This window comes from Tursiops truncatus, chromosome 16, assembly GCF_011762595.2.
Source record: "Tursiops truncatus isolate mTurTru1 chromosome 16, mTurTru1.mat.Y, whole genome shotgun sequence".
NCBI classification, from domain to species: Eukaryota; Metazoa; Chordata; class Mammalia; order Artiodactyla; family Delphinidae; genus Tursiops; species Tursiops truncatus.
In genome coordinates this window covers 10,516,790-10,529,644 of record NC_047049.1, presented here as the reverse complement: position 1 = coordinate 10,529,644, position 12,855 = coordinate 10,516,790, and the positions used below count along the sequence as shown (strand labels likewise).

General features: G+C 44.3%; 1 long non-coding RNA gene across 1 annotated transcript; it reads right to left on the bottom strand.

Annotated features, from left to right (window-relative positions):
• Positions 1 to 9,374: 9,374 nt before the first annotated feature.
• Positions 9,375 to 10,880, bottom strand: LOC141276731 (uncharacterized). The gene is made up of 3 exons (XR_012326720.1): positions 10,405 to 10,880; positions 9,618 to 9,741; positions 9,375 to 9,535 (listed from the first exon to the last, which is right to left on the bottom strand). It is a non-coding gene; the product is annotated as an uncharacterized lncRNA (long non-coding RNA).
• Between the last annotated feature and the right edge of the window lie 1,975 nt (positions 10,881 to 12,855).

Genomic DNA, 12,855 nt, shown 5'->3' with positions numbered 1-12,855 from the left:
CGGAGCCTATGCTCCGCAATGGGAGACGCCACGACAGTGAGAGGCCCGCGTACCGCAAAAAAAAAAAAAAAAAGAAAGGAAGGGGGCTTCCCTGGTGGCGCAGTGGTTGGGAGTCCGCCTGCCGATGCAGGGGACGCGGGTTTGTGCCCCGGTCTGGGAAGATCCCATATGCCGCAGAGCGGCTGGGCCCGTGAGCCATGGCCGCTGAGCCTGCGCGTCCGGAGCCTGTGCTCCGCAGTGGGAGAGGCCACAGCAGTGAGAGGCCTGCGTACCGCAAAAAAAAAAAAAAAAAAAAAAGAAAGGAAGGAAATTGTAATCGGGCAAATCTCAGCATGCAGAATAGGGAGGGGGCAGCTGGCTGCCTGCAGGCTTGTTGAAAGCCCTCGATGACCCCTTCAGTGACATGGCTCTTGGTGGCTTCATTGAGGATGCGGATCTGGAGGGAAAGCTCTCTCGCCTTCTGGACGCACATGCCTCTCAAAGGCTCAGGGATGCTTCTGTGGATTCAGCACGTCCATCTGCCCCCTGCGTCCTGAAGAGAGATCAGGACACGTGAATGCTCCATCTTCCAAATGCATTTGGCTCCCAAGAGTTCCATGATGTCAACCATTCAGCCACATTCACCTCCAAGCACACATCTTCCTCACTCCCATCCTGCCTCCTTTGCTCATTTCTTATTCTGTGGACACTTATACTTTTGCAGCATAGAGTAATGAGGACCCTGAAGACCTTTAGCTCTGAAAGCTGGGATGGATTCAGAAGGTCCGTCACCAGGCAGCAGTTTTCCGAGTGGTGTGCTCGCCGTCCACTTCCGTTCGGCCGGGGGCACGCTCAGGCGTTGGCCTTTTATGCCTTTAGCATAGGGGGTAGATGACGGCTGGGTACTTACGTGCTATTTGATTGCTGCCTGTGTCTGTGGTCCTGATTATTTTGGGCATGGGATGAATGCCATTAGTCAGAAACAGAACTTCCTCTCTGAGAGCTGTTTGTGAAATCCAATCAACGAGCACTGGCCCAGAACTACTGAAGTGGATCCCTGCTATTTTGTCTCTCTCTCATCCCTTCCCTTTGTGAACCTGTCCCTCTCCCACCATATGAATTCCAGAACCTACTTATCATAATTCCCACAGGACTCTGAGAGGGGAGAAAGCCCTCGGATAAAAGATTTTCGGAAGCTGGGAGAGCAAATAGCGATTATAGAGAGGGATGTGCAGCTGTGACATCCGGGGTGGGACACACAGGGTGGGTGGAGGCCTGAGGGGGGAAGTCGTATGCGTGCCCTGAAATGGTGCCTGAAGTCTCCATCCCAAACAGTCAGAGGGCTTGTATTAGGCATGGAGCCACGTGGTAACTATGGTAACTAGTGTCTGATTCATTTCCGTGTCCCCTGGCGTGACCACTTAGTAGGAGGCCAGCAAATATTAAAAGCACCAATAGATAAACACCAATCAATAGCTGCCACTCATCACACTCTGCACGCCAGGCTCAGGCTGAGCACATCATCACCTTGACTCTCACGTTAACCCCAGGCAGCAGGCATGAGAATCACCTTCCCCGTTATACAGATGAGGAAAGAGGGGATAAGAGAGCTGAAGTCACCTGCTGGGGCACAACATCTACAGTTGACAGAACCAGAGTGGAGCCCAGGTCCCTGAATACAAAGCCAGTCCTCTTGACCACAGGCTGTGGAGAGAGCAGGTGGGGAGGAAGTGCCGTAGGGTTGGGTGGGGAGGGGAAGTCTCTTCCTTAAGCCAAGTTGGAGGTCACCACTGGGAACGCAATGGACAGGAGGGGAGTTCCCATCACCAGGCATATGCTGGAATCCTCGTTCTCAGCCTGTATCTGGGGCCCCTCTGGAACTTGTCTCCTTATCCTAGCACTTCAGTGCCTGGGTGTCCCGGGTGTGTCCACGCCTTTCCCCGGAGCAGACAGCAGCATGGTATTTTGTGCTTGGGCACCTGGCTTTTTGGGACACTGAGAGGCAACGTGGTCAAATCCTTCCTTGTTTTATCACGGGTGGCAGTGTTTCTCCTAGGGTTCGGGCCAAGGTCTTTCCAAAACGAAAGCTATCAGTAACATGCCTGTCTAAAATACTGATGGATGTTTTTATTCAACTTTGATGTAGTATATTTTATAGTCAATATTTTCAGTGGCAAATATCCAACAGAATTTAGCCAGACTGAGATTGCTACCTACAGACTTAATACCTGTCAGCTGGCAACCATCTCCTGAATTACAGGAACAAAAATTCAGCAATTCACTTTTTCTCAACCAAAAAATACAATAATGGCAGTAAAATAATTACCATTTTCCTTTTCACTGAGTTCATATGAGGGCATTCAGACTTTGCCAAAAGTATTTTCTTTGTCCATAGGTCTTCCCTGCCTTTGACAAATATCCCTCCCCAACCCCAAATGTTTTTCAGTTGTTATTTTCATTAAAACTTTTAGCTGAACTTTAGTTTTATTTTATTTTCATTAAATAAAGTAGTCCTAAATCAAGATAGTTTTATTTTAGTTTCATTAAAACTTTTCATTTAGTCCATTAGAACATTTAATTAACAAAGTCCTTTCCCCAGTGGGAGAAAAAAGTTAAAATGATAATTAAATCTCCAAAAATGTAACAAGGAAATGATAACCTGGTGCAGTCCTCATGCAGGTAGGTCTAGGATATAATGTAGATTTTTCTCCTCTTGTCAGAGTTGGCAACAGAATACCAAGGTGAAGTGTTGAATTTTTCTATTTGCATCAGCTCTGTGGGAAAGGCCTCCTGGTCTGTTCTGGGCAGCCGCTTCCTATTTTAGAGGAATGGAGAGAAAATGATTTTGATATAAATTCATCTCTGCATTTCAGTTTCAGAGCTTGCATTGTATCCTGTCCCTACTTTGAAATGTATTTAGCTCAAGAAGATGCCACCAAAATGAGTTACGTTGATTTATCTTTCTGCATGAAGGTGTTTCTAACTGAGCAATTATATATTTGCCTAAACATTCACCTCATTTCCATCCAGAGCTTCCTCTACTTTGCTTGCAAAATGGAAGATACAAAATTAGTTATCTCAGTTCCAAGAACAGAGGATGTGTTTAAATTACATACAAGATCCTTTAGGCCAAAGCATCTAGAACGATGACTGCAAAAGTAAACCAGCCAGAGGAAAGAGTTAGCACTGGATCGTTTGCTATCTCAGGGTGAATTTTACTCTATTTCCTCTTTCTATTCAACAACCTTTCTCTAGAAAATGAGTCTACTGAATCTTAATGTTCAGTCTATCCTCATTCTGATTGTGTGACTTTCTCACGATAAAAAAAATTAACAAATGGAAAATGGGAGTCAAGTATATACTCCTGTTTCTTAATATTATAGGAACTGGAAATAGTACGGGGTGATTCAGTACTTAAAACCTTTTAAATTAGACCCAGAAACACAAATAGGGCAAAGCAAAATTGGTTTGGGGGACAATATAAAATCTCCATTTCATAGTTATCACACACTTGGTAAATTGTTCCATAATACTAGCAAAATTAGATTTCACCACTTCAACTCAGGAAAGTAGTGGTGGTCAATATTCTCTGGCTCTTGAAAGTTGGGATGGTAATAAAGCACAATTTGACATTTTGCAATTACTGCTTAAAGGTATTGAATACAAATTTAACATCAGCTATCTTTTTCAGGTGATGACACTTACCAAAAAGTTAAGCCTGCAATTCATTTAAATGATATGACATTCAGGAATTTATTTACAGTACTATTTCCTCAGTTATCTGTGTTAGGCAATACTTACTGACTTTCTACTGTAGTAATTGACTATTAGCTCTTTTACCATCACTAGCAATTCACCACCTCCAGTTGTCCCAATAGAATTGTTTCACACTTCCTGGTAAATATCATATATTTAAAATGCCTAAATTGTGATCGTCTACATTGCTTACTACTGCACCAAGTAATGACATGATGACTGTTTACTCTCTTGCATAGAGTTCTGTCTTCCTTGGAGTTGATAATTTGCATAATTTTCTATTATTTGATTGCCAATTCACTCCTAAATTCACCTAACGGTGTGTCATATTAAAAAAAAAAATACCCATACACATTGGATAATTGTCTTAGTCAGTTTGAGCTGCTATAACAAAGTATCAGAGACTGGTGGCTTATAAACAACAGAAATTTATTTCTCATAGTTCTGGAGGCTGGAAGTCTGAGACAGGTGTCAGGATGATCCAATTCTGGTGAAGGTCCTCTTTCAAGTTACAGACTGCTGACTTCTCATGGTGTCCTCACATGGCAGAGAGAGGGTGAAAGAGCTCCTTTGGGGTCCCTTTATAAGGGCACTAATCCCATTCATGAGAGCTCCATCCTCATGACTCAAACAACTCCTGAAGGCCCCCACCTCCTAATGCCATTGCATTGGAGTCTAGGACTTCAACATATGACATTTGGGGGAGGGGACAAAAGCATTCAGTCCCTAACAAAAATCTGTCAGTCCCAGTTTTTGCTGGGGACATTTTTCCACAACTCTCTATGTTCTTGTCCCAATGTCCATGTATTGTTCTCTAGGACTCTGTCCGGTTGTCCCTAGACTGCCCTTCACCTTCCCCTGGACTGGAATTTCTGCTTCCAATGTTTTCTTTGGTTTGCTCTCTCATTTTGTGAAAGCACATTCTCTAGCAGCTTTCTAAAGAAATGTGCACTTTGGGTAAATCTTTGAATCCTTACACATCAAAAAAAGTTTTTATTCTACATTCAACCTTGAGTCAGTGTAGAATTATAGGCTGAAAATAATCTTCCCTCATCATCTTTTAAAGGAATTTCTCACCATTGTCTAGCACCCAGTATTGCTACTGGAAAGTCTGATAACATTCTGACTCCTGCTTCTTTGCATACAGACTGTTATTTTTCCTCCCTGGATGTTTTTAGGGTTTTCTTTTTATTCTAGTATTCAGAAATATCATCATGATGAGCCTTGTTATGGGTGTTGTGCTGTCTATAGGCCTGGACACTCAACAAACCTTTGCAGTCAGGAGACCCAAATTTAGTTCTGAGAAATTTTCTTGTGTTATTTCCTTAATGATTTCTTCCTGTCTGTTTTCTCTGACCTCACTCTTAATAGAACTCCTATTGCATAGACCCTCACAGATATATCCTCTCGTTGCATTTCCTCTCTCTTCCTTTATTCATATTTTGGTTTTATTTTCCTAGGTGACTTCTGGGTTATTCTTTAAAACTGTCTTCAAACCCTTCTCAGATTTTTTTTGAAATTTAGGTTAATTGTATTTTTAAGAGTTTTATCTCATTTTCTATTTGTTATTTTCTAAAAGCAATTTATTCTGCTTTATCGGTAGGATAGCTTCTTCATCTCCCTGAGGACAGTAAAGTAATAACTGTAATTTTAAAAAAACCCACAGCTTTCCTAAATCAAGTATACTTCAACTAAATTTTTTTTCTCTTGTTTCCGCTTCATCTCTGTTTCCTTCCACCTTCATTTTTCTCAGATTGTTTTCTTTCATCTTTCATTTTTCTCAAATTGCTATTCTCCCACCTTTTCTTAAGGGATAAGCTCTAAAAACACTCACTTAGATCTCTGTTTGCCTTAGATTGGGGGCAGAGGGCTGATTAATTTGTAGGTTCCAATGTGGGTGATCCGTCCGCTATCCCTGGGGGAACTCAGAATGGTGGTATGTTAAAGTGTTTTCTCTGGGACTAGTAAGTGTTTTCTTAAATTAATACGCCAATCTCCAGCTTAGGAGAGTATATATTTTGATTTAGGGTCAGGGGAGCAGAATTTGGCAGGCGGGCTGGGAATTCCAATATTCAGAATGCAGACCTTGACTTAACTTACTCCATCCTATTTTTATCCCTATGCTTCCTTCCTTCCCTCCTGATGTGCCTGAGCTTGGAGATTTCTGGATACATTTCTCCAAATACTAAGCAGCCCATTTTCTATAGAAGGAAGACAGGTGGAGCTAGTTTGTGGCTGTGTGAGATGACAGAGAGGAGGTTGTGGTGGTAGGTGTGGGGACAATTGCAATGTGCAAAGGCAACCAACCACCCCCTTTTGGATCCACGTCCTCCCTCTGCTTCCCATAGCCTGTGGTGCCAAGCTTGAGCTCCTTGAGGTTCTGTAGGATGATCTGACTCTCGTGTCATGAGCATCCTCCCCTCTCTCTACGTCTTCCCTGAAACATACACACACAGGTGGTAACTTCCCGCCCTCTGCTATCATTATTTCATCTGCATTCTATCTTCCAAAAACGCACTGAAATCTTTCAACAGCTACTTCCTCTTTCCCAGTCTCTCAGGACTTGTGGCTTTACTACCAGCAATTTAGTGAGTTTAGTGGGATTTAGTGAGAAGAGATAAACATGGGAAGTTTATGTATCATGTTAAAAAAAAAGGTCCCTTTAGTTTTCTAAATCAAATTAACATTGACTCTAAGGGATCCATGGTGGTGAGATAAGTGATCTCGGTTTGTGTTAAGATCATTCCCTTCCCCAGGGCTTAACAGGTGCCTTGGTGCCTGGAAAATAGAAGACAGCCTGTAGATTTCTGTCCCTTGTGGTCACCACCGGGATTTGCTTCTTTCACAGCAACATCACAATGTGCAATTGCTTTATTTACTTTTTGATTATGACAGCTTTTACTTTTTACCATTTTCCTCACTAAACTGAATATTCCAGTAGGTCAGGGATGATGTCTGCCTTGTTTACTGTTTTGTTCTCAGCTCCTCACACTATGCCTGTCACATACATGAAATCAATATGTTTGTTCAATGAATGAATAAATAAATGAATGTGGTTGGGGTTTTTTGTGGGTTTTTTTTGCGGTACGCGGGCCTCTCACTGCTGTGGCCTCTCCCGTTGCGGAGCACAGGCTCCAGACGCGCAGGCTCAGCGGCCATGGCTCACGGGCCCAGCCGCTCTGCGGCATGTGGGATCTTCCCGGACGGGGGCACGAACCCGTATCCCCTGCATCGGCAGGCGGACTCTCAACCACTGCGCCACCAGGGAAGCCCCTAAATGAATATTTTTAAACAAGACTTCCAGGTGATTCTGATGCAGTTGTCCACTGACCACACAGATAGATGCTACAATGTATTTGCTTTGCCTCTTTTTGAAATCAGTAGTCCTCAATTAAATTCAGTTTGAGTCCATTCAATTCAACCCACCTGAGAGCAGCACCACAGGGCAGGAACTACAACCCTGCTGACCTCCTAAGAAGAAGGGTCTTGGCTCCCCCAATAGACTCCCCCATGCAACAGTCAGAGCACAAACACACACCCTCCAACCCCAAGGCACCGGCAAAACAGGTGTACAATGCGGGTGAATATTTGGGGTTTCTGGCCTCTTGGCATCCTCATCCTTCCTAATGGTACCATGGATTTTTTTGGAGGAGGAAGGCTTTCCCCTCCACACTCATGTAGACCTACTCTGGTGGGCCCGTGAAGTGCTGTCTGTCTAAGCCTGGAGCAGCCTCCTTATCTGCACTTGGCTACTTGGACTCTTCCCAGCCTCCACATCTTGAGCTAAGTGATGCCAGGACAGGCAGAGCCAGCCAAGGGCTTCCACTTCAGTGCTGGCACCCAGGGCAGATGGTCGAGGAGTTCTTCCTGCCCTAACACCCCAGACCCTCTGCCTGCCATCTTGTCACTGTGCCTTCTCCCAAGTCTGTGCTCTGGTTTCCCGTAATCCTGCCTTCTCTTTCTCTCTGGCGTGGACTTCTAGCTAGGTTCTCAGTATCCTTCTGCTTCAAGAACAACTGATTGAATTGGGTGTGACGGTGTATGCTCCAGAAAGTGATATCTCCCTGCTTCCCTTGCCATCTGCCACAGTTCTAACCAGTGAGATGTGAGAAGTTGTAGGTAGATTTATTACTAAAGTTCATTGAAAGAATAAATACTCTCTTGAGTATTCATATCTCTGCCTCATTAAGGAAAGGCCCCAGGGCGAGGACAGATGCCATTCCTCCCCTTAGCTCTGGCCACGTGAGCACATGCCCCATAATGAGAAAATGGACAGTTGCAAAGATATTAACTTATGCAACAGATGATCTGATTCATCACATTACAAAGTGTTTCATTTTACCCAAAATACTACTCGTTTGGTTTCTCTGAATATCATGTCTCCCTCCCTCCCTCAGTTACATTTAAAATAAAATTTCAGGGCTGCCCTGGTGGCGCAGTGAATCAGCTATACGTATACATATATCAAAGTGAATCAGCTATACAATATATCAAAGTGAATGAGCTATACGTATACATATATCCCCATATCCCCTCCCTCTTGCGTCTCCCTCCCTATCCCACCACTGAGCTGATCTCCCTGTGCTATGAGGCTGCTTCCCACTAGCTAGCTATTTTACATTTGGTAGTGTATATATGTGCATGCCACTCTCTCACTTTGTCCCAGAAATTTTATAAAGAAATTAATTAGATAACAAAAGTTAAGACTAAGGAGATCAAATGGTGGGAAAATTAAAATTACACTTTGTGCTGAACATTATGGGATGGGTGGGTTAAGTACATAGAATGAGCCTGACTCTGCTTTCAAAGTCCAGCTCTCCAGGAATTCTCGTTTCCTTTATTGACTCTAACTCAACCTAAATTTTGGATTCAAGTCCCTCAGTTGTTTTGAAGACTCCGCCCACTCTGCCCCCTGGTCATGGTGAAGCTCCGGCTCGTCTTCAGTGCCATGGCTGGTGAGGTAACGGGAGGGTGATGGCTGTAATTACAATCGTCTTTTCACACCGGTGACCACTGAGCATCCTCTACCCTGAACACTGGCCCCCTCAGCTGAGAGGCTCCTGACTGACCTTGGTCCACCCAGGGATGAGGTCTCTTTGCTGATGCTGGGAGCCTGTCTCCAGGTTCTGTCTTTTTGAACACATCATAAGACCATTCCCTCTCAGCTCTGGCCACCTCCTCAGGCTCTGCTCCCACAGGTCCCAAAGGCCTCTTAATACCCACCCCTTCCTCTCTCTGTTGTTCTCTCCCTGACTCTCCTTTCACCTGATGTGTCCCTCTGACTCATCTCAATTATCACCTTCAGAGGGCTGAGATCTTCAGAAACAAATTCCAGGACAGGAGATTTTTGATGGTAACTTCTTTCTCTCTGGCTGCAGACTCTTACTGGGATGAAACACAGAGCTTTCTCTCTGCTTTAAGGGTGGCGGGGGGACCAGGGTAGGGAGGAAAGGATGGGGAAATATAGGGAGGAGAAAAAGAAATTAATCTCTTAAGATATCATCCAGCTTTGTACGTTACGTTAAAGTTAATGACATGGAGAGATACTCAAGATTTATAAACTGTAAAGAGCAAGGTTAAATGAGCATGTGTCCTATGAGAGCATTTCTGAAATATATAAACATATGCACATAGAGAAAAACAGGATATAAATATAATGTTTATATAAAATATAAATATGGAGAGAAAAGACAGAAATGAAATCCAGCTGTGTTTTCTATAAGGAGCAGCGTAGCAGATTCTTCTTCCCTTTTGACTTTTCTGTATTTTTTTAAACTTTTCCACGGTGAGCTTCCTTTAGCTGTAAGATAAAACAGAAGAAATAAGACCAGATAAACATATATATTAGCCATAAGAAGAGAAGATAGCCTTATAATACCTACTCTTTTCTTTCTGTGTCTTCCACACATCTTTTCAGGAGAGGATTCAGGAAGCTAGGCTAATGTCCTGCAGGGTGACTGCTTCTGGTGGATTAATGTCCTTTGCTCTGGGAACTCTGCATTTCTGCTGGTGAAGAAAAGGACCCACTGAGTCTCTGGCAGCCACATCAGGCCTGTCTTACTACCCAGGTCTAATATGCCGTTCTGTGCTTCCCGCCTGCTTTAGGAAGAACTCACGCCCCACTACACACTCTGCAGGCTGGGTGGGGTGGGGATGGGAAGCCAACCTCCCTCAGTGGTGAGGACCCACGGCGAATCCACTACTGAATCACTGTAAAAATACGCAGATGGCAGCCAGCATTTGGCTCCAAGTGTGTTTAGTGTCCGCCTGTGGGCACGCTTTGCTTTTAGGGCAGTGGGATTGCATGGGACTTAGAGCAGGAAGCCTGCCGTGCAGCTGCTCCCAGCTTTACCTGGTGACCTCAGAAAGCCCTGCAGTGAAGCACCAGCTCCTACCTGGTGAAAATCCTCTTCCAGCTAAAAGCTAAGTGGCCTCCAGCAGACAGTGATGGAAATAACAGGCAAATCCCACTTACACTGCGCCTTGGAGCAGAAGCCGCTAATGTGTCTAATCCACCCACATTTCAGACGCCTCAGCTCTCTGCATCTCTCCCTCAGAAGGGCAGAGGCACACAGTCCCCCTCTTTAGATGTCCATTCATACACAATCCCCCTCTTTGGATGTCCATTCATTTACCAGCGATTCCATCAAACCCAGCTCCCCAGATTACATTTTAAATGATGGAGTGTTCCAGGCTGCTCTCTGCAAACCAAACCAGGCTTTGTAAATGTGAAGGACGATTGTTACTGGCATCCATAGCTCCGAGGGCACATTCCCAAGTTGTAAGATTCTCTGTTTCAGGCAGACTTTGTCCTCCTCCACTGCAGCCGGGCTTCTGACTGCAGGCAGCATGATTGATGGAAAACTCTGATGAGAAGTAATTTCTTCGAGAAGTACTAGGACCCCTCCTTCCTCCAGCTTGGACTAAAGTGCAAAGAAAGCAGCAGCTCACTTACAGTTTTCTTGTTTTGTTTTTTTTTTTTTTTGTAGTTTGGCATTTTTGGGAGCTCTCAAAATTGATTTCCTTTCACCCTAAGCACTGTTGCTTCCCTGACAGTCAATTTCAAGTCGATATCTGTCTGTTCATCATGTGATATGACTGTCCACCGCATACCAGCAATGGCTTGGAGCCTGGGGGCCACTGAAGCTTTAAGACCATCTGGAGGAGCTTCCTGGCTTGTTCGTTATTCCAAGTCTCACAACCACTTAGTTGAAAGTACAGTAAAGGAAATGAAAATTAACCCCATGTTAGGACAGCTGGTTTCTGGGAATTCAGTTTGTTGAAAAGAAAGAAGTAGATTCGTGACTGATTCCTCAGCCATCCAAGGAATTTAAAAATTATTTCTGGAATGTCTAAGGCTGAAAGTTTTTGCAGATTCCAAAAGCAGGTTCTGACAGTGAACTCCACCTTACATGCCACCCGGAGTACATGCTAGATTATCATGGTGTCTTAAGGATGCAAAATGCTTACCAAGCAACTTCTGGAATTGCAAAACACACTTCCTGCTCATAACTCTGCTAAGGGGATTTTTTTCCACCAACAAAAGGTAATTAAATTATTTTTTCCATTTGGGATAGGAAAAGGAGAGAGAGTAGGAAACAATTAGGATCTAACCTCATAGAGTCTTCAAATATTTCATGAAGTTATTTCTATTTTGCAAGGTTTATGATTAAAGAAAATATGTATGTGCTCTTAATTTGTCTAGCAAGGAAATAAATCCAGTGGAGAAGTTTTTTGTTTTTTTCCTGGTTTGGTTTTTTTTTTTGGCCGCACCCCACGGCTGGTGAGATCTCAGTTCCCCAACCAGAGATCAAATCTGTGCCCCGTGCAGTGGAAGCACGGAGTCCCAACCACTGGACCGCCAGGGAAGTCCCAGAAGTTTTAAAACTGGCTGAATTCAATTTCCAGAGGATGGTTTTAACAAAGCAGTGTAATCGTCGTCATCATCACCATCGTCATCATAATTTTCCCTTTAGTACCTCAAAGATCCATGTCAAGATGAGCTAATACATGAGGAAGGCTGTATTAAGCTCTAAAATACCGTTTACACGCAAAAGCTTATTATTATTATGCCACAGAGTCAGGCCCTCTTCTTCGGCATGCTTCTGTGTGTGCTAAGAAACTAACAAAAGATTTTTTTTTGGTTTTCAAGAAAATACACTGGTGTTTCCACACAAAGCGGTTACACGTGAGTGTGGATCTCCTGAACACAGAGCCTTATTCTTCTGACATGACTGGTGGTTGGCTCCCAGTCCTTCCCACACAGGTAGGAAATCACAGAGCACTGTCTTCTGTATTTATTTGCATTTAATGAGCAGCTGACACGTTCCATTCAAGCAGTGGTTTTCAGCCAGGGGCAAATTTGCCCCCAGGGACAGTTGGCAATGTCTGGAGGCCTTTTTGGTGGGCGTGTGCTCCCGGCCTCTAGTGTGTAGAGACCATGGATGTAGCTAAACATCCGACGACGCGCAGATGCGCAGGACAGCTCCGCACAGCAAAGGATGATCCGCTCAATGTGCCACGTGTGCTGAGGTGGAAAACCCCCGCTTTAAGACAGGAAGCTTTCTGCCCAGTCAGTCCCTGGCCTCATAGGAAGCAGAGCAGGGGAGAATCAAGCCTCCCCCGAGAGCAGCCGGCTTGCTGTGCTGGGACAGAGTTGAGAGCAAAGAACTGTGCTGTGGGAAAACAAACATGAAGGTCGATGAGAGCCTTGAGCTGACTGGTGTGATAAGCCAGCCCACAGGGAATGAGAGACACAGAGATTGCTTAAAGGAGATGCCAACTCCAGAGTATCGAATCTGAACAAGAGGCTTGTAGGCAAGAAGGCGGCCCACCCTGACAGGATTCCTTGGCCTGGGAGCGTAATCCTTAGCACGTGGCACGAAAAGGAAGGTGGTGAGAGGTCAAAACTCTGAAACGGGCGCAGAGAGTGTTCCCTTTTAATGAGAATTTGCTGAATTAGCAGAAAGGAGAAAAGAGTATTGCAAAAGACAAAGAAGAGTTGGTAACCGTCAGCTTAGCAAATGCTGTGTTTTACAGCTGAAAACATTCCTCCGAGGAGAAGCTGCAAAGTTCCTTTCATGGGAGAAGCTGTAGACACTTCTCAGAGGCTGTGGAACT